Consider the following 22,060-nt stretch of genomic DNA (forward strand, 5'->3'; position numbering starts at 1 on the left):
GTTCAGTTCCAGAACCTGTAATGGAAAGGAACTTCCATTTGAAAATGAAAATCAGTTTCCTCTTATCTCAGCCTTCATTTTATCTCCACTTTCATTTTATCTCCCTTAAATTTAGCTTTTGAGCTTATTTTCTTTTTTATTATAAACATACATCAGTTTCAGTAATGGCTAAGCTTTATAGTTTATGAAGGTTTCCATATATTAAGAATTATTGGATTATTTCCAGTGCTGCTTGGCACAGCGACCCTATCTTATCGTTTACCCTTTGAATTATGTCTTTAATCCTTTGTTTTTAATGGCAAACCACACTAAGTTTTCCTTTCTTAAGGAAAGCTGAAGACAAACTGCTGTATGTATGACATTAGCATATATTTAATTAAAAGTGCCTATTTATTAGCATTTTCATGGATAGAAGGTTTTCTTGTGATCTTTTGTAACTGAAGGAAATTCTGTTTCTAATGATGATACGAATGCTGCTTGTATTCAAAATTTAGCATAATATTTAATACTAATCAAAATCTCCTAGCAGATGCAGAAATAATTTACTGTATGATCCCACTGTACAATTTGCTGGTACACAGCTTAGACTGTGGATACCATTGTAAATGTAATTATTATGTTAAAGATCTTTAATCTAAGAAGACGCTTTAGTGAAGTCTGTTTGTAAAACTTAGTTTTTGTTTTCTTCCCATATGCTTCAGTATATCATGAAGTGTGCTCTCATTTAGACATGTAATTTCTTTAGCAGATCGTTTCAGCATTGCTTAGGGCACAGCAGGATTAGCAGGCTAATTCAGCATTTAGACTTGTGAGATCATGGATATAGATTGATTTCCTTTACAAAAAATGTTTTAGTACAGATCAAAATATAACAATGACCTTGAAGCTTGCATTTGTAAGGATTTTTACTTCATACTAACTCATTTCTTGAGATATTGTGGGTAGGGGCTTCCAAAGTTGTGAATGTGAGATAATAAATGAGGAGTAATTGCTTGGTGATTGACACAACACAGGTGGATTTCAAGCTAGCTATGGGACTTCATTGCCCATTTCCTAACCCCCCAATTCTGAAAATCTCTTTCTTTCTCTTTTAATTTTATTTGAAGGAAAAAACTTTAAAGGAAACTTTGCTCTGAAAGATACCTTCTCATAATATATCCAAGATCCTGTTGTCATTTGCTTGGAAATTGGAGATTACTGATACACAGTCATCAGTTCTCTTGATCGCATGCTTGGAAAATTCAGCCCAAAGCAGTCAAATTCAGCTGTGCTACATTTTTCACTTTAAATCACCTATACTTTGACTTTTCCCTACTTAGACAATCTGTAGCTAACTGCAGCACAAAATGTTATCAGCATTCCACAGACTGTTGTACCAATTTTGCAGTAGAGCTCAATGGTAATTTGGAAGACAATAGCTTCTCTTTTGATTTTTATGTAGAACTAGGGCTTTTTCTTTCTTTCTGAGTGTAGTTAAATGGCAATATAAAAATTATAGTAATTTATGTGCGCCTCAATTGATCATTAATGCGCAATAAAATCCTGCTTTGCTTGCATCTACACTGAGAATTTTGTCATATGAACACCATGTGTTTTCTGTGGACCCAGCTGCTTTTGATTGGGATTGCCCTGACAACAATTTTATGCTTGAATAATCCTGCAGATAGAAACTGCTGTCAGTCACATCTGTATCAGCCTATTGAATCAGTATGAAAGTCCAATACTAGCAATGGACTAACAATACTTTCATAAGTCTGAAAATCATTTTGTATTGAATTAATAAATTGGGTCTTTCATAGTGGCTCAGGTAAATTGTGAGCATGTTTGCTGCATGCCCATGGTTGTAACTACTACAAATCTGGGGAATAATTTTCAGTTTATCAGACATCTTTATTTTCATCAGCACTGATCTATAAAATGGAACAAGAACACAGCAGCAAGCATCTGCTTAATGACTCATTCTTCACTGTGTGTTTTGTTGTTATTTTTTCAATGGTATTGAAGCTAGCTAGTAGGATGGGACTGACTGCTCCACAATTCTACCTTTTGGGATTTCAGGAGAAATCATGGTGTTGCAGTATTTTCATGACCCTCTTTCAAGTTTTTACTGTAAAACCACAGGTTTAGCAGCCTTACTGCTCTGTAATTGTTTATTTTGTTGGTTTATGGACTAATTTGGAACAGAGCTGAAATCTCTTGCTCTTATACTGTCAGATAGGAGGTCAGTTTTTGAGATTTTGGAATTTTTCAAATGAGAAGGCTCTGCTTTGAGGGCAACTGAAGAATAGGTAGGTCCTCATGTAAGTGATCCATTTTCTTCAAGCTGACATCAGATTGACTGGGCAATGTAGAAACAGAAAGTAGTTGTTTGCTATGTGTTTGAGGACTGTTTTTTTTTTTATATGTGACATTTCTAAGGCTAAGGGGCCCTCATCTCCAGAGATTCTTTAGCATTTGCTTTATTGTTTATTTATTTATTTTTGCATGTCATATTCCTGCAATGCCTAAATCAAAGAAAGGAGGAGAGTATATTTAAGAATATGAGTAAAGGTACTATGCTAGATGTTTGGAGCCACTGCTGTATGATGGCTTTTAGAGCAAACTTCAGACTCATGTAAAGACAACCTGAGCTGGAGCAGATGTATTAATAAACATAGGGGAGTTTGTTTCATCCAGTCCGTTCCGTTGGCCATTCATGTTACAAGAACTCAGCACAGCAGAAATTATTATCCTAGAAATAGACTATCCTCTTATGTGTATATAGTAAGCATTTTCAGAAAAACCCAGGTCAAAACTAAGCACTACTCGAAACTACCTTAAGAATGCTAAGAAATCTTCAGATCCATCTTAAGATATTAAGATATTTTGCAGCAACAATGTTTATTTCATCTTCCATTTGGTATTCTGTATCTTTCCATAACATATTTAAAGTACTAGCAAATCACTGATTTCTTTGCTATCTACCTCAGCTGGAGAAGTCTAATAAGTGAAATAATTGTTATGCATTGTTACCATTCCTTTGTTAAAATATACCTTCCACTTAATGTATTAGTATTATTACTACTAATAATAATGTATTATTATTCCAGTATTAAAACTCTTTTTTATGGCATTTCCATAGCCAAATTAATTAATACCAAAGGAGCTAGAACAATTATTGTAAATGAGAAACTAAGAACTACAGAATATTGTTATGGGAAACAAATGGATACGAGAATAAATATAGGATCATCAAGAGAAGTAAAAAAGATGCCTTTAAGAGTAACAGGAACCAAAGAACTATGTACAGATCCAGTTTGGGAAGGAGAAAAAGAGTTTACTTATTCATATCAACTTGGTGATAATGTCGATGATCAAATGCTTTTCATGCTAATGGTAGCATTAAGTGTATTTAACCACAAGCACTAAATTAGGCAACAGAGCAGGATAAGTTGCATCTGAAAGGTTTAAGAGAATTAGATAAAGATCTTTCTGGATAAATTGTTATGGCTTCCAGTACATTGTAGACACTGTGGAAGAAGAGGATTGGAAGAAAGTGAATGTTGTTTCAGTCTTCACAAACAGTAAACAGGATGACTCAAGTAATTATAGGTCTATCAGCCTGACATCAATTCTGGGAAAAATAAAGCAACAGTTGACAGGAGACTTGAATAATAAAATAAATGAGATTAATTAATTAACGACAATGAATATGAATTCATAGAAAATCAGTCTTTCATACCTAAAATTGTTTTTATGAGATTAAATATTTGATTGGTAAGGGATAAGAGTGCTGATGCTATGTCCTTGTACTGCTGTGGAAAGTGCAGAGGTTAAAAGTTACCTAAGATATTGGAATGATACAGAATGAATGTAGAACACAATAAATGGATTTAAGCTTGATAATTATAGGCCTTGGAATGCAATCATGAGCTACAAGTTGATGTAGAAAGATTCTAGTGAAATCCTTTTGGAATTTATTCTAGCTCCAGTCTAATTTTACATCATCAGTTAACTGCAAGGAAGTAAAAAAAAAAATGTACAGTTTGCAAATGGCACGAAAAACAGGGGTTTGGGTAAGTAATGAAGGTAAGTATATAATCACTTGGCAAGCTGGGGATTCAGTCAATCAAATGTTTTTAATAGAACAAAATGTAATGTTATGTTGTCAGGAAAGAAGGATAAAGGAAGTATTTAAAAATTGGGGGACTTTATGTAAGGTTGAAAAAGACTTGGAGTACATGATAAACTAGTGGTTCATGTGTAGCTGATATTTTAGTGATGTTTCCAGAAAGCCTCATGAAATACATTGTTGAGGATGATGGAGGAATAAAAAGATTTTTGTTTCTTTTATTACTGTAAATGAATTATCTAATATTGCAAAGAATATCATCAAATTGAGTGAGAACTCAGGGAAGATCTAACAATGATTTAAGAATGGCAAAAGACTTAATAAAGTAGATGCATTCAACTTCAATATTTACTTTGTCAAAGGGAATGTTAAGCAGTATTTTGATTACAGTCTATTAACTTGCATGAAATCAGCAATCTAATAATAAAACACTTCTAGTACCTGGAAGGTGTGGCAATATCAAAAAACTGCAAGTTGAAAGTGGTCAGGTTCATTCCACAAACAAGACACAACCTTTTTCACTGTAAAAAGGATTATAATACTTACCAAATATCATGTGGCATTCTCATCCAGCCATTTGATCAAAACTAGTAGATTTGACTCAGGAATTAATTAATGAAAGTCCTCTGGGCAATGCAGTGTGTGGGTCAGAGAAAAGTGTGGACATAAGTGTTTTTTTCTGGCTTGAAAATATCTATATTTTCTGGCTTCAAGTATAGAATTCATCTTCCTGACTCCTTCTAGAAAAAACATCTTTGCTGCCTGGAGACTTTGTATTTTCAGCTACTATATTATACATTTTGGATGATCTGTAATGAAGTCCTTCATGTGGCAAATGTGCTAGTGCTTAAATTTAAACATGAGACTAGTTCATTTGACTTCTATCAAACAACATGGATTGTCAGAGCTAAAGAATTGATTCTTGAAGTATATCATCCCCAGGTCATAATATTTTCTATGTTTCCGACAGGACTGGACATATGAATAGTGCTTGATAAATAAAATCCTAGCAAATTATAATTGTTGTTATAGATCAGTCTGGATAGAGAAAGCCTTTATGATGCAAAGCTTCCTGCACCCTATCTTAGTGCTCTTAATTATGTCCAAAAATTGACTTCAGATAATTAAAGATATTTTATTTGTATGGAAGAATAATTTCTTTTTTACGCTAGCTTTAGTATTTTCTTTTCCTGTCATTATTAGAATTTGAATTGAGACAATTAAAACTCATGTTGCAATTCCCAAGTCATATATTTATAAGCATTATCTCCTTACTTACTTCATTCAGAACTCAGTACTTTTTACCTTCCTTGCTCCACCTGTCATTAGTTTTAAGCCGTGTAATAAGCATTTTAGGAGTTTCAGAAGGATCTCCTAATTTAATCTAGTAGATCTGCCCAGAGGCAATAGCCAACACTGTTAGTAACCCATGTTTGCAGCTTAATATTACGGAGCATGCAAATTTTAAAAAGTTAGACTTTTTTATCACACATTTCAAATTATCTCATTTCTGCTTGCAAATGACCGTTTTTTTACATTAGAGCACTCAAATGAGCTCTTCAGTTCATTCACCTTATCATGGGAATCCTGACACAGCTGCCATACAGTTTTAATCCCTTCCTTTGCTACATTTCACTTTTTACTATTTCTGGTTCATTTTCTGCTCTGCTGGTTTAATAGCCTCAAGTTCCTAGCATCGTCTTAGCAGATCCATCTGAAAGTTGCATCATTAGATTGCCCACTTCAACCATGCAGTCAAATTTGCTTGCAATATTTGCCCTTAATAAGCTGACATTTCCCAATGGGGAATGGGGCCCCCTTTTTTCCTGTTTTTAAGTATAAGGAAATGTCAGCAGCCATTGATGGCTATACACAGGTAGCTTGAAATATATGGCAAATCTTGCCAAACAATCGTGTCACGCTTTTCCTGAATGTGATTCCTCCTAATTCCTAGTTACACTGCTAGTTCCTCATTACCCTGCTGGACGCAGGGCAGGGTGAAGGTTTGGGCTGTTTGGAGGAGGGTGCTGTCTCTGAGCTGTCCCTTTTCGCTACACAGTATTAATAACGTAAGTGAAGTCAGTAGCACAATTTGATAGATTATGCGTGGGGAAACCTCTAGTATGTACATGGGAATGATAATGCTCACAGCAGCTATGAGTGTGCTACTCAGAAAAGGCTGTTATACATGAGCGGTGGCATGGATGGCAGTATCTCCTAATGTGAATCAGCTCTCTTATTTCAGACTGCTAAGATTTGGGAACTTTTAACCCAATAACTGTTTGCAATGAGCTTATGACTGACACTTCCCTCATGAAAATCTGTCCATGCTAATCCATCTACAAGAATTTTTTCCTGGAAACACAAAGGTCAGGTAGCTGTTTTTATTCAAATGTAGCTAAATTGATACACGTTTGTACAGGAGCTTATTACCTGGATGCCTAGATACTCAGACATGGATTTACCAAGATGAAGAGAGGAACTAAAAGCGGTTCCATTTTTCCTGCTATTATCTCAGGGTAGTGTGCCAGCTTGTGGTGCATGTGGCATCATGAGTTGTGCATCATATCTGCTCCCCAGCTCCACGCTCCGATCAGCAGTGAGTGAGAAGGTGAATTGTGCCCATGATGAGACAGAGTTGGGGGGCAGCCCCCACTTGCACAGCAACTGCATCTCCTTGTTGCATTTTTGGCAGAGATCTGAATGCCTTCTTGAGTCGAAGTCAAGGGGCCCATTAGAGGGCTCACTGAATTGTTTAAAAGGTAAATAGCAGTCTATCTGAACATTCAAGCTACATAATTGTACTGAACTAATGTGTTTGGGTAAATTTAACAGAAAATTACCCAGCCTACTACTGAAAACTTTAACCATCACTTTTGTTGTTGTTGTTGTTGAGAAAGTTTCAAATGTGCTTTGACTGTACAAAAATTTGAGATTCTCCTTTATTAGTTTGCATTTTACTAAGTCAGGGAATTCCTCAAGCTGTTCACTGTGATAGCAGTTCACAAATACTGAAATTTTATTGGGCTGCATTTTAAATTATCCAGTAGTTTGTCTAGCTCCAAATCAAAGTTCTTAGTGGCTCTCTGTCACAATTGTGAAGCTTGCTTCATGACTTACTCCCACTGTCATTTTATTTTGTAAGATTTTAACAGTTTCTAGCTAACTTTAAACAAAGGGAGAAAATTAATGGAATTAACCCACTTTTATTAGCTGATTAAAATTGTTGTTGTATGCACATTTTGTGCTACATTTTTTGTCTGACAATAACAAACTAGAAGAACCATCTGTGACTGGAATTCCAATGACTCATTCCTTCCTTTAGGTCAAATTGTTTCTGGTACTTTAAAGAGATTTTTAAAAATGCAAAACTTCACTTTCCAGAACACTTCAAAGTAAACCTTTGAAATGAGAATACTCAGGGGAAAAACAACAATACAGAAGAAAAAATCCAGATATTGTGGGCACTGATCTAGCTCATCAAGTATAGGCCATTATATTTCTTATTATCTTACATTGCTACCTGTACTATTTTTATTCAATTCGTTACCTGCTGCCCTTAAAAAAAAAAAAAAAGGAAAGTTTGAAGAAAGTACTTCTCTATTTTCTATGCTCATATGGATATGTGCTGCTCTAAACTTGGTCTTTTTCATTTCCTCAAATATTGTGGACACTGTATCTAATCAAGAAGGCTGTCATTATAGAACTCATGAGATATATTGCTGACATTTCCAGCCCTCCATATGTGGGAGTGCATTTATCTTCTTTTGGTAGTGTGTCATCATGTTCTGAGCAATGGCTATTGTGTGCTTGCTCACTTTATGGTTGGCAGGGAGTGCTTTCCCGTAACTGGGCTGGCCCTTMTAGCTAGTGCGTCTTTTAGTACCAGTTTGAAGAACATATTTATCTTTTTCAAGGTCATTACTACACACTTGGGCAGTCTCTGAAAGGAGAGACAAGATCTGATAGTTTATCAAAGTAAGTAGACTCTGTGGTGYCTTTCATGTGTTTAAATTTTTTTTTTTTAATATATCCCTGGTTATGTGAAGTGAACAAAGATATGTAATTGTGCTCCATCCTAATAGTTAACATAATATATTGCTAATTGTTGCAAGCCCTGGTTTGAAAAAATTATGTTATTATTTATTTTAATGGATTTTTTTTTTTTACAATCCGACCTGAATGTCTGTTGTCTTGGCAGTGAAGTTCATTAACTGACCAGAAGAAACTTTAAGAGACTTAAATGTTTGATCATTTCACAGCCAGTTTAAGACATTTCTTAATTTAATTTAATTTCAGGTGTGATTATTACCCAAGAGATTGTGCTTCCAGGACTGTAACTGATTTGAAGTTGTACACAGTAGATGTGGAAAGAAGATGTATCTCCAGAGTACTAAATGGTTGAGTGATGTCAGACTAGTAAAACTGATAGCCCAGATTTATCTTTTCTATATGAACAAACATGTCTACTTGTAAAAGATCTGTATTTTGTTTTTCTTCAAAAGGAAATATTTCATATGAGAAGTAACACTCAAATAACATTCATTACTTGGAATGTTTCCTTAACCTACCTTGGCTAGGAGCTAGTGAAGCAACAGTGCAATATATACAAGATTCCTCAGTTGGGTCTCTAAGGAAATGAATCGTTTTGATAGAGAAGCACAGGACTTTATTAGCAGTACAGTCATGTACAGCTTCTTTTGCTGTTTTCCCATTTTAATGACTGCCAAACTTGTCCATTTTCCTGATCAGACATACTGATGGATGTCAGACACACAGTTATCAGCTTTAAAAGAAGTGCTAAAACTCTTCATATCATAGCAGCATTATTTATAGACTGTTCATGAAGTTTTGTAAGTGTAAAAAATGTGTACTCTGAAGAATCTTTAAAGACTTCTTAGTGACCCAACAGACTGCAGAAATTTATTTCATCTAGAGCTACTGAATGGTTAGTATGTGTTTAAGTACATCTAAAGGTTTGGATTATTATTGGCATAATTTTGCAAAGAACCAGTGAGTGAGGGAGAGATTTAAGGAGATTTTCCTCAAGTGCCCATTTTATAAATCACTATTTACTGCTTCATACTTTGTCATGAGTTGAATAGATAGATAACTTCTAGCCTCAAAAAGGGGGCAATCCAATTTCAATTCAAGTGGCTCATGTTACTGTTATGTTGATTGGTGGTGGAATTATCAAAGCAGAAGAAAAGAGCAGGAGCAATTTTGCAGACACAACTGTGAAATTAAAACCCAGTGGAAGTGAGGGAGAAATTCCTCTAGTTCTGGCTACGTGTTAGAGGTCCTTGTTAGATGCAGCATTGCCTATTTGGTAGCCGTGATGCCCTAAGCCCCAGAAGCCCCTACACAAAAAATGAAGAGCCTCAGGGTTTGGACGGAGTATCATGACTACCTGTCTGTCTTTTTCATGTATATTTGTCTGTCTTGCATATTCCCCAATGAATTCCAATCCAAGATGCATCTGGGGCACTTATTTTGCACCATAACCTCTGTCAAGCCGTGGGAACCTCTCTTTCAGTGGAGTATGAGGAAAGAGAGCTGGGGAAGAGAGCTGACAGGCCGGGTCTCACGGATCGCGACAGCAGCAGCTGGTGTACAAGTGATACACAGCTGGTGTAGGGCAATATAAATGAGTGAATTATCTGCTTTAAAATGACCCTTACAAAACTTGTTTGTTTTTCTCTATTCTGTCTGTATATGCAAGTTTGCGTGAGGATCCAAACATGCTTCTGTGAGCAACTGTGAACATATTCCTACAGTAGTTGCATCTGCATTTCAAGCGTTAGACTACATGTAATTAAATGTATTTATTGTTTGAATTAACCACCTGTTTGCCACTGATGCCAGGAATGAGAAGTTTTTTGCTTAAATATGTATCACCAAGATGACTTCAGACCTAGCTTTCTAGAAAGTAGAATCTAGACTATGTCTATTATTTAAATATGTGCACAACAACCATTTTTCTGCAGATCTTCAGCACCTCAGTAAAACAGACTATGAAAATAAATCGTATTAATGTCTTACAAAACACAAGAAATGGAGGCAGTTGATTTTAGTATGTCTGGTGTTAAATTGGTGGCAACTCTTTGCCTGGGGACAAGATAGACTGATAGCTACTATAGCAAAAACACTGGTAGCACCAATTTTAAAACATTTTTTTTTCAGTACTTTGTTCCAAGTGTATTAATTAACATATTTATGAAGTTGAGCTATGATTGTGATATAATTAATGATAAATGCTGAGTCTTGGATTCCACCATGTGTCTGTCAGGGTTCTGTATTTATTTATTTTTAATAGTAGCTCTTAGCCCAGAGGACTTACCAAACTATGACCATAGGACTAATTTTATGGTCTTAAGTATGTTGCAAAATTTGAATGTAATTCATGAAAGTACATTGCTTAGGCTTCCTCTGGAACTTAAGAACCTATTTCTCCAGGCAAGTCTTACTACAACTAAGGAGAGTTGTTGTAAACTTGACAGAGCCAGGCTTATGCTGTTTTACAGTTGTAAAAATTATGACCGTGGTCTCGGATTATATACTGATAAGGAACATTTCTGAACAAGACATCTCCTAAGGAGGAAAAATTGTTTACTGCAACATAAAACAAAGATCAAAGCTAAGGAAAGTGATTTACTTCTACTTAAAACATCCGTCTGAAAAATTGAAACAGTCAGTTTAACAATATCTGTATTTTAAAGTTTCTGAAAGGTCTGTAGTGGTTTCCATGTCTCATAAAGTCTAGCTGAACATAGAGAAGATTTTGACCAGTGTATACTTTTTATCAAAACTTACATTAGTGAAGGGCTGGAAGAAGAGAGGAAAGGGTAAATTCAAATAAAAAAAGAGAATCTTCGTTTTTAAGTAACAGCAATTATCAAAGGTTCTGCTTGTATTAATATTGTCTGAGCACATTATAAAGCATTTGTCATAGCTAATGCATTCCTGTCAAATCAAGCAATATTAGAAGAGGACTTTTATAATGAATATTAATATAAGAGACAGCCGTAAGTGAAGTAAATTATAGAGGCATGTAAATGTAATATTAGCTGCTACAGCAAAGTAGTCTTCCACTGTAAATCAATTTCTTCCTATAATGTTAATAAAAAATTAGGCCACTTGGTAGTTGTCTGCAAGCTGCTGAGCATTGATATGAGTTTTCAAGTGCTTTGCTCATGTGTCTAACTCTAAATTAAAAGTCATATTCATGAAAATGAGTTTACAGTTTGTGCGCTCAACTCATCAACAGTGCAATAGTTCCTGCACAGTTCTCAAGTCCTTGTTCACACATCAAAACACCTATCTTCCGTTCAGCCATCTATGATGATTTAGACAAGTTAAGAAATAGGTACGAGAATTACCCCACTACATCAAAAATGAAATGCATGAACTTCAATTTTGGCTGCCTGTTTTGATCCAGTTTTTGAAAATCCCAGTGTTCTGAGAGTTTTTGAATTCAAGAAAAGAGAAGATTTCAATAAGAGGCTGTTTGCGTCTTTCAATCCTTTATGAAATATGGACCTTCAACATAGTTAGGGATATGAAGAGGAAATTTGTTAAGGAAATAGTTATAAGTGAGGCAAAGAGGCTATGGGCATCTCACACAAGCACAGTTTACATTTTACATACAGAAAGTCATGTTACATATGCAAACAGCTACATATCAAGAGAACCATTTGTCAGATGATGAAAATATTTGGAAAGAAATCTTTAATTCCTGTAGAAACGCCAACTGATTTCAGTCAAGTTGGGATTTCATATTTTTACTGTATCTCACACAAATTTTTAGATTTTCTGATTTTAAAGGGAAGTTAATAGAATGATGAGAATTCAGCCTTGCAAGTATGTAGTTATGGTTGCTGGAAATACTGCTTTTAAATAATTTTCAAGAGCTTTTATAGAACAGAATGTAAAAGAGGGGGATGAATATGTCAAGATTTTCAAGGTGTAGGTGTGTCTGTTGTTTTTCTTATTGCTCTGAGGAACACCAAGGAAAAATTTGTGAAAAAGTAGTTCAGAATCTCCTAGGTAAGATTTCACTCTCTCACAACTTTTAAAAAAACATTATCTAACTCTTACTAAGAGCAACTCCATGATTTTCACCAGCAAAGTAGGAGAGTTTTTACACAACTTTTCAGTGTTCTTGGACTACAAGGTACTGCATGAACTATATTTGTTCTGTGAAGAAAATCATTTTAGTTAGACTGCTCTTTGCCCAACAGGTCAAGTACTCAGTGAATTTTAACTGAAAGTGAGTGAGTTTAGTAGTCCTTTAAATCAAAAAAACTGATGATGCTCTTTTTGTCTGAACAGAATTTATAGTTGGAGCAAGAGATGTGCTTGTATTGATAAGCTTCCTAAATTGTAACTATATTAATTAGGTTTCATGAGTGGAGATGGGAGAAGGAATGAAGGACAAACAATGGTCAAAACACAGTGGTTGATATCCTGGTCATCTAAAGTCCATCTGAGTTGAAACTTAAATGTCTAATGCTCCCCTAAGTCCCATACAGCAACTTAATTATCTACTTTTCAGAAACAAATGAAGGAGGAGGAAAAAAAATTGGATGCACAAATAAATAAAGTGAATTGTGTATATGCCATCTTATAGTCAGGTTTGAATTCATCTCACCCAGCATTAGGCAATTTGAGCTTTCCTTATGGAAAGATACCTTTTATAGTGAGCGGAAAGAAATCAACTCTTTTAGAGAATAGATCTCACTCTAATATAATTGTGCAAAGTAGATCAAACAAATCTCTCTCTTTCCAAAGCTGAGGGAGAGTAGCTCAGGTATAGACATCTAGAGTTGGACTAGATATATCTTGCCCTAAATATCCAGTGGGCTTTTTTTTTTTTTTTAACTTCAAGAAACATTAATACATTGTAAGGCTCTTCTGTCTGCCAGTTTAAATCTACTCTACAGTATTATCATGGCTTCAGTAACCATGTAACTTTAGGTTGAGGTACCAATGAGAGCAGAATTTGAGCTTCTATCTTTGTGATCCCCACCACTTTCTTATTTCTGAAATACATAATTAATTTAAAATTTATACACCTACCTGTCATTAGCTTTTGTGAAAAGAACACATTTCTTAAAGTAGAAGTGGCAGTCAAGACATCAGGTTCTGACTCTACTATGCCTTTCATGCTTCACAGCTGTAATAGGCTATTATTTCCAGCTTGCTACATAATACCTTATTATGGGATGCTCTCTAAACATGTTTTATTAACAAAGGGTGTGCTAATGTTTACCCTGAATGAATCTCCAGACAAGGTAGTCCTTAACTGGCCTTTGTTTCCTTCAGACTGGAAATATTTAAAGTGGTGTAATGGCCATATTTTAATAGCGTATTCCCCATCTGCACTCTCAGTGCTTCGCAGAGGCCAATTTAAAGCATCTGTTCCCCTCCCAAGCTGCTTGTGTACATATGCAGCATTTTCATATGTTATCTTCAGCTTGACATAAGAAATGCAGGGAGCTCTCAGTGAAGCCAAAAGCAACAGTTTTTCTTGTGGACTCTGTAGAAGAGTAATCCTTGAATAGCTGTGGGAGCTTTCAGACTCTTAATCCTGTTCATACTGTTCCTATTTACCATTTGGTGACTTAAAAAGTTATAAATGGAAAGCAGCAATTGCTTTGTTTCTTGGTAAGAGCTTTGAGAAAGATGCTCAGAGCCAACAAGTTGTTTATAGTTTTCACTGTATGTGCTTTTATGTGGAAAAAACAAACAAACAGAAGAACTGAAGAAAAATACATAGGCGGAATGTTCATTTTTGTTGTATGTTCATTTTGTTGTATGTTTTTGTATCTTGTGAGTGTGGACGTACACAAGTGGAGGTGACAGTTTCCTGAGAACTCATATTAATTTAATTATCTTACTAAAAAGTTACCTATGCATTAGTTGGACTCAGTCATACATTATTTACAAGGAAAACTATTATGGCTGCTCTCACTCTTTGCAGCATAATTTTGTTGATTTCAGGAATAAAGAGGTTACTCTAGTATATAATTTGATGCTAGAAAGTCAAACCTGAGATATGTAAATAATGACTCCTGCAACTCCTGTGCATTTTTTTCTCTTGGAATTGTTTGATGGGAACTATGAATGTTTTAACACTTCTGTGTTAAAGACATGCCCATCAGTTCTTGGTCATTTGTGTGTACACTTATTTCCTAGTTATTGTAGTTTTGATTTTGGTTTTCTTGGTTATGAATGTCCTTAACTTATTTTAACAATGAATGCTATGTTCTTATGTTTCTTGAGTACTTTTGGTTGCATATTTTAAGAAAACAAATTAAAATAAGCCATCTGGCAATTATTTTTAGTTCAAATGGAACGTAAGTCAAATTTTTCCCATCAGGAAATGATGAATTTACTTCAGTGAAAGTGAAACTACTCTTCACAAAGAAGAGTTGAGAGGGAGTGAAGGGGGCTGAGTGGGAGTGAAGTTAGTGCAGATGACTGTTACTTCCTTACAAACTGCAGTGGAATGAGAAACCTCTTCCTTTCTTTGTGGAAGTTAGTGCACTCAGCTCCTAATTTGGGACTTTTGCTATTACAAACATGTTCATCAGCACTGTGCTAATTGCTGCTAACAGGTTTGAAATCTTATTAACTAAATCAGTTTACTGTTGTTTCTGGTTATTATTAGTTAATGAGCAAATATGCACATTTTCCCATGTAAGTTTTCATGACCGTAAACTGTTCCATGTTTCTCCAAACGAATTCCAGAAATTAGGGTGCTCTGTTCAGCCATTCTTCTTCTGTAATCCAGTACAGCAAGAGAGAAGTATTTTAGAAAATACAGTGCTAAAATGTATTTAAAAGAGTAAAATCAAAGAATAATTAGCATGTTATGAAAATTTTTTAAAAGCTAAAATTTTGATGCCTTTTTTTTCCATGGGATAGTATTTGAGATTTCCTATTTATTTTTTATCCTAAGGGCAGAGCAAGACCGCAGTATTTTACACACTTCTTCATGCCAGCTTCTATCAAATGTTGCCTTTTCTAATGGTCACTACCAGAGCTGGTCAAAGATTAATTTAAGAACAACATTGTTTGTTACAATATATGACATCAGCTCTGGTCTCTGAGACTTTCCTCTCTGCTTGTTGCTCTTTTCAAAGGAGTGTTTTGGCTGTGATTTCCTCAGCTAGAAAAAGTCTGAATAGTTCTTCTTCACTTAAATTCAGGAATCATCCTCTGTGTGTGTGCTCAAATACATGGAGGCTGCCATTAATATTTATTTAGATATATAATTTATATACTCAGTCAATGTAAAGGAATACAGAAAAAGAAAAAGATAGAAATAGGAATTTATTCATTTCAGATCTCACCTATCTAAGGCATATCACAGTAGAGATGTTGATCTCTGAATGGAAACACTTCTGACTCCGATATTCTTGTAGCTGAAACCTCTGAAAGAAAAATATCTATCATTGACCTGTAGCTTTTTTGGTTTGTTTTTCTTCTTTTCTTCTCAAGGTGTATTAAGATGATGTCTCTCCTTTCCCTTTTGGAATTTATTTCATACTGGCTTATATTCGCTGTAACATTCTGTACTATTGGTGCTTGTTCGAAAAACAGTACAATTCAAAATGTCAACAGGAATGAGTAGTTATGACATTCATAATGTTTTTTTTTTTCCCTAAGATGGATGAAAAATGACTTGATAAATTGAATGCATTCTCTCTGCACATTTGCATTTGGTAAACATAGCATTTAGAATATGGTCAAATAATGATACAGCTTTGATCTCCTTGCCAAGGGGGGAAAGCACAATGCTAGCAAGTACTAATTGATTATTCTTCTGTCTCTATGGTTTTCATGCTGAAAGTTCCTTGGCAGGTCATGTAAATATTGCCAAGAATAAGTTATTTTGCTAATTCTACCAGGGCTAAGTGTCTGAGGGGAAATTTGCCATGTAGATTTTAGGCCACAGGAGGAAAACTCTTTTAATGATGTTTAAACTTATATGGAGAAAAAACAACAAACAAAAAATAACAGCAATTCTTAAGAGGTCTCTAATCATTTAGAAGATTATGGTTTACTGATTAATATAAAGTATGAAAATAGACTTTTCTGTATAGACTTTATTCAGGAAAGTTATGATCGCTCACCTCCTCTAGGAAAAAAATCCAAACAACTGTGCTAGCAATAAGATGCAGAGATAGTCTTTAGACTTTTTAAATGTCAAAGGATCATTATTGGGGGTGGATATTCAACTTCCAATTTCAATTTGCTGTTTTATATATTTCAAGCATGTCACCTGTATACTATCCGCCTAAGGTAACAATGAGATTCCTTTACAAAAAAAAATATTATTTTCCTCTTTAATTAAATATTCATAAATTATTATTCCTGATTTTTTCCTAAGAACAGTAGATTTTACTCATACTACAGAAATGAAGGCAGCCCAAAGATACTAAACACAAATTTTGTCTTCCTACCTTTGGGGATTCCTGATGAAGGAACCCCATGCAAGGATCTCTACCAGGAGGTCCTCATGACTGCACAAGCTGCAGCGTTTTAGCTGATAGTGGTGTCTGTGGTGAATTGTGTCAGCAAGATAGCTCAGCTGACTCATTTGTTGAAGCCTTTACAAAGTAAAATCAAGGATCCAGGCAGACCTACAGCTTAAGCAGTGTAATAATATTCATTTCAATTTGCTTTAGCAAAGAAGGTTATCAGCATCACATTGAAAGTGACAAATAAATCACTGGATTCTGAAATTAAATCTGCACAGAGAAAGAAGGAGAGTCTTTAAAAGAGCTGCAACCAGCAAAGCTAATTTCTAGACTTTGTTGCCTCTTTTGATGAAATAAAAGTTTACCATTAAGGTCAGAATTCTGGACAGTATTTTACATTGTCTTTGTCAATACTGTGTCTACTATTATCTCCTAAGCTAGCTGATTTTAAAATGGATATTATTTCACTGGGGCAGCAGTGTGCTATTTCACTGGGGCAGCAGTGTGCTAGTCCTTTTGTTTTTTTTTAGTGAAAACTGCAGATTTAATGTCATTGTCAACACATCATCTCTTAAATTTCTGCCGAGACAGTAGAGAGCAAAGTTCCCTGAGAGTAAAATCTTTGTAACTCTTGATCAAGTAATTTGAATAGAATGAATTAAGTCCTCTTAATGTGGATACATACCATACATGGATGTAAAGCCCAAAGGGTAAGTCAACAGGTCCTTGCAATTAGTTTTGAAAGGCAACAAATGATTAAAAAAACTAGTGTGAATTCCTGTAATTTATCAGCAGCTAAAGGAAAGTAATCCAACAAGAAAAGAAAAATATTTTTTTCAGTACCGTATTTTAGTCCATTGTCTGACCAGCAATGGGTCTGGGGTACAAGCAGAAGCCAAAGGTTGCTCAGATCTTCCACTGCTTCCACCTTCTCGTCTCCCTTTTTTTTTCTCTCGTTTGTAGAGAATTGATGAGACAGTGGTATTGCTTATGATCTCATTTGCATCACGGTAGTTTCATTAGCTATAGCTGGACTAGTCAAAGTCCTTTTTGGAGAAAAATATTAATGATGATAGCTGATAGTGGATCCATTGCTTTCAACTATTACAGTTAGAGGGCAATGAACACTGCTTCTCCAACTGTTAAAGATGTTTCTGGGCAGAAATGTCATAGAAATGCTGTAGAGAAGATTTCTATCAGAGTTTCTGTTAATTGTGTTCTGTTCTTCTATCTTCTCATGCATCTGTGTTACTACATCTTACTCCCATTTTACGTTCTCTGCTGCAGATCTATGTTTTTTCCACTGCTGCCAACCCCTGTTCTTCCTGGCCTCAATCTGTCAGTCAGAGACGGACTGCAACACTACATTAGTTCTATATAGTTACAAATGAAATTTAAAAAGAGCTAAGTATAGAAAATCTGAAAACCTATTTATTATTTTAAGATACAAATTAAAATCCACGGTGGTCATCCATAATCCTCTAGAAACCTGAATCCAGATAGCGGATTAAAGTTAAATCTTTTCATAAACTGTCTGTTATTTTATGTATGTTACTTAGGTTTCTGGTTTTGGCTTCTTCTGGTTTCACAGTTATCTTTCAAAGAAAATCAAAATGAGAATGAACTTCTCCACATTTATAGTTATGAAGTAGGAAGCAATTGTACCCAAGAAAGAGGAATGGACTACTTGATATAACATGCCTTTTCAATCAATTATTTCTATGGTTCTGTGATTCACTCTGTGTTTTCATGCGAACACAGGTACACTGCTCAGCCTAACAGGAGGCAATATTTGTCATTCATATTTTTTTCAACTCTTGTATTTAAACTGAATGGATCATTAAAATGAAGCTTTGTATCATAGCATGCAGTTATTCAAATGAGCATTGCTAATGTGTTGCACAATAGCTTTTAAAGTGTCAGAAATTTCATTCCCCAAATGAAATTATCAGGCCTATTTAGCTTCCCAGTGTCATTGACACTAAAATTAAATCCCATAGTGGTTTTGCAAACTAACCTCTAGTCATTACTATGCCCCTCGTCTGCCTTTTTAGGTGCAACATTAAATAAGTAGTTATACTTTGAGAAAAAATAAAAGTGTTTATTTGAGCCGTCATGGTATTGAATGATTGAGCTCATTGCATCTGTGCATCTTAGGTCAGTAATGTAGCATAAAATAATTTTTGAAGCAAGAGGGAATGAATCAGTTACCTACTCTAGGAAGGTAGTTGTTGAGGTTAGTTGTGCACCGAAATCTTATGTCTTTGATTTGCATGATCACTTAACATGAAAAGAAAACAAACCAGGTAGTTATGGACAACCATATTATATCAAAGAAAGACCTCCTTTTATTTTAAAAGAATTCCTGTCAGTCCTTTAATATAGAAGAAAGAAATTCAGTTTTGAAGAAGCATGTGATTATGAAACTGTCATGGGCAAATGTAATATGTGTGTTCAAGTAGATTATTGTGAAACAGTGAACCTAGTCTGTCGCGGTCCGCGGGAGTGACGGGAAAGAATCATACGCATTCACAGAATGCAGGTTCAATTCCATCTTTATTCAGCAATTTGCCCATTTTATAAGTACAGGTATTCGGCGCTCTGGCCCTTGATTTGTGGTTCATACAGATTATGTCACAGGTAGCCAATCATTGCACCGATCACGCACGCAGCGGTCATGCCTTGTACCTTGCTGCTTGTTTAGCAAAGCTGTCTAGCCCTTAACCTTGGTTCCCACTGGCTTCTGCTAGCTTATCTGTACTTTCTCAGGATGTATCATTCCCAGCTGCACCAGTGTCCTTGGTAAAACTACTTCAAAGCACGTAGCAGTGGCTATAGCCTGAGGCCTAAGGCTTCAGCAAATTTAGCTACTAATGCTAAGCAAGTTGTGCTAAGCAATTAATCCTAAACAGTGTTAGTTCCATGCTCTATATCTCATATAGATTATTGTTCTGAAGCACCGCAAGGGCCCCAACACCAGTCTTTAGTCTGAACCTTAGTCTGAACAGATTTGAAATAGCCAGAAAATACATTAAACAGGCTCATCCTGTCAAACACAGATGAGGAGTAATATCTGCATGTGACAGTAGACAATCCAGGAATCAAACTCAATATCACACATAAGTGAAGATAAAAAAGCAAACAGAAGACTGATAGTATTTCAAGAAGAGGATAAAGTGTAACACAGAGAAAATTTTTTTAGTGCTCGAGGGGCTTTTAAGTTTTGTTTGCACAGCTGTATCCAATTTTGAGCAGATGCATAATCTGAGACCTTAAAAAAGACATGGAGAGCTATAAAAGGTTCACAAAAAGGCAAACTAGAATGAGTAAGGTTCAGAGGGTTCACATATGCACAAAACCTGGCAAAATTGACTAAACTTAGAAAGCTGTTTAGGCAAATTTGTTTCAGGTTTCCAAGATGCTGTAGATAGTGAAGATTAATGCACATTAAACCTTCACATATGGTTGTTGTGGTAAAAGGGTTAAAGACTAGATGATGAATGTTCAAATATAATGCCTGATCATTTTATGCTGTCAGAATATGATATATAGTGGTAAATATGGTAAATGAAACTGACTTGGTTTCCAACTTATTTTATGAAGAATATTACATGTGTAATGTTGCATGATTTCTTGCCCTTTTTTGGTGAGAAAAATGGTCTGGAAAGTGTCAAAACTTAGAAATCATGCATGTTTTTGTTTACATGTGTGTATGCATGTATGTGTGTAAAAATATATCTTATTATTTATGTTTTTCATAAAAAGCTGAAGATGACTGCAGCTGAGGTTATCATAATTATTCAGTAGGTTAAGTGCCTACACAGTCAGATACAGTCACCATGAAAAGTTTGTAGTAATACCAGTCTGCGTTGTTAATTTATGTGGATAAAGGAATAAATTTAACAGATGTGTATGTGAGACAAGGTTGAGATGATGTAACTAATTTCTGACAGGAAACGTGTATCCAGACTAGGAAGTTATGCTGATATCCACAAAGGCACCTTGACATGGAAACCTCCTCTTATATTGGCTGGGGTTTTGAAAGAAAGTGACCTTTTTTAGCCGAGGTGTGGGTGTGTGTGAGGCCTGCTCTGAGCATATGCATTTCCTCAGACTCTCAGAGGAGTATTTTAAGGTGGAAATGCTAAATTCATGAATTCCTAAAGGCTGTGAGTGGGGAATGGACTCACCACAATAGCAGGCAACCCCGCATGGCATGTGGAGTACCAGAACTTCCTTCTCCTAAATAACTTTAGCAGTTAAATTTAGGTTGCCTGAGGGAAAGTTGTGATTTTTGTGGTTTGCTTGTTTTGATGCCCGAATTGCATTTTAACTGTAAATTCAGTGCTCAGGCCCCATTTTGTATGTAATCCTGTGATCAGCATTTTCACCATTTCACCAAGACCATCTGGGCATGCACACAGAGCTAGCAACTCATCACTTCTGGGATTAGAAGTGACAGCCAGCCAGTCACACTCTGTTCTTATTCGATATTTACAGTTCAACTATTTTTAGGAAGTTGCTGGAAATTTTTCTTACCTTAGGATATAATGGAACAAAGCAGCAATAGCTGAAATAAGGTGGGAGGGAGTGAAATCAAAAGATCCTTGTACAGCGTTAAATGTAGGGAAGAATTCTGTGATCATTTGGTTAGTATATGGACATTCAAAGAGATTTTCCTGTTCCAGACAGGGTCATTCTTGTTTCTATTCGTTTACAGTCCTCAGCCCCCTGTCATATCCCTTCTCACTAGTTCTCCATCCCTTCCTGCACATCGTGAAATGACAGAATTCTGCCCACTCCTTATTTCTCGATATCAGATCAGACTCATTTAAAGCCCAAGCTTCTTCTGGAGGCTGCCGTGTTTAATGGCCTTGCATTGTCTTGCTAGTGATTCCAGGTAGGATTACTTGATGTATTTTCTGTCTGCGGTCCTAATGGAAACCCTATGTAAAAGACTGTGAAACAATTTCTGTCCTGCTATGACTAGTTTAGAGCTGCAGTTTTGAGTTTGTTTGTTTTTTCATTTGAACAATATATTTAATATTTATGCAGACAAATTTTTCCCCTTATAGAGCTGCCTGGACCTCAGGAGACCAAGGAAAAATGTGTTGATGCTGTTAGACCTAAAACTTGTTTGAAATAGCTTAAAAAATTATGGGTTTGAGGTTTTAAAACCTGTTTGTCTAAGGACTTAGCAACAGTTGGCACAAAAGCTGTGCCTACTTTTGTACAGCTTTGGGCATAAGCCAGCTTCTGGGCATGAGTATCATGATTTTCCCTAGGGATACTCCTACTGAAAGGGTGTTCTTTTTTATTTTTTTCCTTTCAAGCCAATAGTGTCAGCCGCTGTTGGAAACAGAATATTGAACTAGGTGAACCACTCGTTCCTTTCCAGTGGTGTAAAATTCCTTCTTATATCACCATAAGAGTGATGCAAGGATCTTAAATGCATTTTTGC

The 22,060-nt window shown here is 35.6% G+C and overlaps 1 protein-coding gene across 1 annotated transcript in view; it reads left to right on the forward strand.

Annotated features, from left to right (window-relative positions):
- Window positions 1-22,060, forward strand: part of ZNF385D (zinc finger protein 385D) — a 350,278-nt gene that overhangs the window by 295,773 nt on the left and 32,445 nt on the right. The window lies entirely within an intron of this gene.

Source organism: Apteryx rowi, unplaced genomic scaffold, assembly GCF_003343035.1.
Source record: "Apteryx rowi isolate R43461 unplaced genomic scaffold, aptRow1 scaffold_234, whole genome shotgun sequence".
Lineage (NCBI taxonomy): Eukaryota > Metazoa > Chordata > Aves > Apterygiformes > Apterygidae > Apteryx > Apteryx rowi.